This window comes from Idiotropiscis lumnitzeri, chromosome 5 (assembly GCF_059441095.1).
Source record: "Idiotropiscis lumnitzeri isolate Australia: NSW breed Sydney's pygmy pipehorse chromosome 5, RoL_Ilum_1.0, whole genome shotgun sequence".
Classification (NCBI taxonomy): Eukaryota; Metazoa; Chordata; class Actinopteri; order Syngnathiformes; family Syngnathidae; genus Idiotropiscis; species Idiotropiscis lumnitzeri.
This window is the reverse complement of record NC_142395.1, coordinates 9689005-9693744: the sequence shown is the minus strand read 5'-3', so window position 1 is coordinate 9693744 and position 4740 is coordinate 9689005. Positions and strand designations below refer to the sequence as shown.

Genomic DNA, 4740 nt, shown 5'->3' with positions numbered 1-4740 from the left:
CTTCATGATCGCTTGGCTTCTTGTCATATCAATCTTAAGCTTTTAATCCCAATGGTGGTGGTGGTGTTGGGGACGGGGGGTGTTGAGGTGCATTGGCTGCTTTTGTGTGCTAATGTATAAATGTCAAGCACTTAATTCAGCAGTGAATTCAAAACATAACAATTATACTGCACTTGCCTGTATGTGCAAGGAGAACGGCAACCCTGGTCCACTTTGGTGGTCAATTGGTTTAACGGTCTCTATATTGAACATTTGGGGGTTTTGCTGACATTACTATTGTAGAGTTGTATGCAGTGCTGACTGCATACTATCATGATCAAACAATGTTACTTTTGTTTAGTTTAGGATGGACATTTATTCAGTGGTTTTTAAAAGGATCATCCACTTTTCAGGCTCAATTAATGTATTTTTTCTTTTTAAATGAGGAAAATTAGATATTAGCACCACATCCACTCCTGAGATGTCAGACGGTGCTCCAGAATTTCCTCGAATCGGTCCAGAAGTTTTTTTTTGTTTTTTTTGCGTGGCCTCACTGAACTCGAGTCTTTTGCCTCTGTGAGTGCCAAAGCCGTAATCCGCTTGACCAGCCAGTACCCATTAGCTGCCTCCGGAGTCCCACAGGCCAAAAAGTTCTGATAAGACTCCTTCTTCAGCTTGACGACATCCCTTACTGTTGGTACGAAGACAAGGAATGAAGGTAAGACTTAGATCATGTTAAACTGCAGCGATGGGCATTCCGTCCCAGGGAGGGAACGGTCCACTCGTTCTTCCCAGACGGACGGATGTTTATTTTGAGGGCAGAGGATGATACATTTTTTAAAAAGGATCGGCTAAGCAAGGGTGGAAGTGGGTTTTCATCCGTCCCTGTAATCACCCCAGACCAGGTCAAGTGCCCCTTGTATAGAATTCAAATATCGACACTCAGAACAGAATGAAATCTTGTGATGCTATTGCGCGTGTACTGGGCAAAAACACGGAAGTGATATGCGACGCTCTGTGAAGAAGCAATTTAGAGCCAAAATAGGCATCTACAGTTGCGTTTAATTTGAGCGAAGGGATGAAGTACAATAAATACTACTGTCTTTACAGTGCAACTGGTCTAAGATAATCAGTGAATTTGCAGTATGCATTGTTTTTTTGTTGGGGGAGGGGGTAAATATCACCTCCAGATGTTTGTATTATAAATAATGCCCCATTTAATACCGTGAAAGCTCGTCCGAAGTGGCCAACTTATGTAGAATTGCGGTTTTATGGCTAAATTTAACTAATGTTTTAAGCAGGTGTGTTTTGTCGTCTGGAAATTACGTTAAATGTTTGTGAATAAGAAATTATCCAGCGAATGAGCTTTAGATATTGTTTATGAATTATGAAACCTCTTTCGTTAGCCTTGTCATGCACAGATAGTTTTTTTTTGGGGGGGAGGGGGGACTAACTGGTGAAATGCAAGGATGGAAACACTCTTAAAAGACGAGGATGGACGTGGACAGAGAACGATTATTTTATGAATAAGGATGGAGGGACGATGACAAAAGGGTACCCAGGTCGTGGACAGAGGACGGACCGGCAAAATAGGGTACAGTGCCCATCTCGGCTAAACTGTGTGGCCAACAAAACTTGATGACGCTCTGCTTGCCTTTTGGTTTTGACATGATAATTTAGCTACATGGATGAATGGGTGAAGAAACTTGGGAGTTCAGAATGCTTCACTCATGCACACATTTTCAGAAATGGACATTTTAATCAACAAAATCTTTCAAAGCACTGACAATACAATTCGTTTAACCTCTAATTGTACTGTAGAGCATGATAGGAATCAAGAACAAAAGGCTGTTCATTTTGTCAGTTGCACATTGAATTCATGTTGCCACACAATTCATGGAAAACGACAGCAGTGAGTGTAGTTCAGCCCTTAAACGAGCATTTGTACTAATAAAGTGCCACTATGCTATACAAAAGGAAGAAGATTTTGGATTGGATCTCATGAGACTGTATAAACGTGTTCATAATGTCAGTATAAAACCTTTCATACAGCCCCCAAAACAATGGACACTTTTTGATGCTTTTGTGTTGTTTTCGCAAGTAAAATGGCGAGAATTAAATGAGTTTCCTCCAAGAGCCTTTTTATTTAATCACGCAGTTACTAAGCTAACAAGAGGACAAATGAGACGCACACTCATTTGGTCGCAGCGAATGAGGAAACAAAAAAAGATTGCATGCATCTTGTAGATGGTGAAGCACTCAGCCCTTAATTGAGGCAATTAAATTTTAATGAAGCCTCTTCATTCAGCTCAACTGGAACAGTCGGATGTTATGTTAATGTGCAGACACTCTTATGCTTACTGTCATGAGCTAGCATTTCCACTGGCATGCGACTACATAGGTTTGTGGAAAAGTACAATTTCTGATTTTGCTCTTGATCTTTTGGGATGAAACCTTTTAAATGAATCAACGTAATCAGAGCGAGATAGAGAAATAGCTGCAATGTAATTTGATCCATTTTGATTTGGCGTTTACATGTGCCACTACATTTAATTCAAATAGCTAGATAGCTAGCTAGCTAGCTAGATAGATAGATTGATAGATAGATAGATAGATTGATTGATTGATAGATAGATAGATGTGTTGTGCAAAACACGCACACACGCTACTGCCCGTGCTTGATAGAATTTACATCAGGATACATAATTACATATTCACAGTGTGCCACTCTGCAGCAGATTTCTCATGTTAATTACGAGCTAACAGAGCATTTGACACCGATCTGATTATCTCAAGTACATGTACAACTGCTGCAGACACGATGAGACTATTTCCAAGTGGAATTTTCCGGAACATTTCCCTTCACATTCCTACTTATTGTTTTTATACTGTTGCAGAAGAGTCTAAACAAGGTCACAATGACCAAAGAACTCAAATTCCCACAGCTCTGTCTTCATGTTGCTTCTATCTCTAAATACAGTAGATTCTCAGTTTTATTACATTATGAACATTTTTTTTTCCTCTTTGTTGCCCTGAAGGCAATAGTTAATGTTGCTTTCCTCTGCTCGCACAGCAAAATGTAGCACACGCTCCCAAAGATCCAGAATGGAGCCAGAGACCTACATAGAGTGCTCTATCTTAGGTTCACAAGCACCTAAAAACAAGCTTTGCCCACTGGATTTAACTATGCATAACTTAAGCAGCTCAGCTTTGGGCTGTTTGCAAAACCCAGTGCCATCACTTGAGTGTTCACCCCCCCAAGATTATTTCTGCAAGTGTTGTGATAAGTGCTTCATAAATCCTGGCCAACCAATTGAACACAATTGACCATATTCAATAACAGTACTAATTGTCATAACGTGACACTTCACTGACGTTTACATTGGTAATTATATAATTGGTTTGCATGTAAAAATAACATAAGTGCTCTCCCAGCCCACGGGTAATAACATTACGTTTTTCGATGGTGTTAAAATTAACGGCACTGCTCAGGGCAGCAATTAGCTTTTGGTCGCTAAACAGACGACGTTAGCACCACAAAATTAGCTTCGTACCGGCAACTTGGTTGCCACCACCGCTTGCAGCCAATTCATGAACCTATCAGCGTCGTGGCGTGAGTCGGTGTCGATTTCGGATAAACTTCACATTGATGCTAAACTTCACAGGTGGTCTTCTTGAACGGTGCAAAGCGTCAATGTTCAGCGAACAAAAAGTTCCAGCGAGGAGGACGCCTCCACAATCGAGCGTGGCTGCATTAGAATGCTACATTGATTTGTGTATGTGTAGCCCGTAGCTGTTATGTTCCAAAGAATAAAACGGCTTGTTGTATTTATGTTGCCTACAGTCAAAAAACTGAGCCAATCCTCATCCGAATAAATGTGCATGTCTACTCATTTCCACTTCAATTTCTGTAAATATCCTGACTGGTGCTTTTATGCGGTGCTTAATCACGGTGATCAGCAAAGAAGCATCCTAACAGCACTTCCATAGTTCCTCATTCTCATATAAATACAGATGAAAATAAAACTAAACTGCCAGAGATCACACTTATGAGGACCTGACTTAGGAATGTTGGTTTTGGTGAAACCCCAAAGTATGATAACTAGGACTGATTGCTGCTTGGACGTGTCTTGGATGCTCGTTTGTTAGTATTCTGACAGGTGATGTTGGGAGCGGGGGAGACACCTATGCCTGGACTTAATTAGAAAAAGTCATGACATCCAGTATAGGCGCTGTGGCTTAGTTGGTCAAAGCGCCTGTCTTGTAAACAGGAATCCTGGCTTCAAATCCCAGCAGTGCCATTTGTGGAGCAAAGTTATGGATTGTCTGCTGAGGACCTAAACATGTTAGACCATCTGGGTGATGTAACAAAAGGAATTCCAGTGGTTACCATACCTTGACTACTTTTAGACTGCTCCAGTACAGAATGTGATTAAAAACAACAAAAAACACACAAAATGAACTCTGTCATAGTTTTTTTTTTTTTTTAAGCACCATAGCCTGTACACCCCCGTTAGGCACTGAGAGGGACATCTGTAGCTGCAGTGACGCCAAATTTCCTACCTCATCCTGGTTCCTACTTCAGATTGTCTTAGTGTTTGCACATTACAGTCTTGTTTTAATTCTTAAAAAAATTTAAAATAAATAATTCTAGCAACATGCTTTTTTCTCATGTTTCTGATACTGTTGACCATAAGTGTCAAAATCCAGGCCAGTAGGCCTGCTTTCCTGCATGCTTTCAATCTCTCCTGGCTGCAAAAC

The 4740-nt window shown here is 40.7% G+C and overlaps 1 non-coding gene across 1 annotated transcript; it reads left to right on the top strand.

Annotated features, from left to right (window-relative positions):
* The first annotated feature begins 4207 nt into the window (after positions 1-4207).
* On the top strand, positions 4208-4280 carry trnat-ugu (transfer RNA threonine (anticodon UGU)). Its single transcript has one exon. It is a non-coding gene; the product is annotated as a tRNA-Thr (tRNA).
* Positions 4281-4740: the final 460 nt, after the last annotated feature.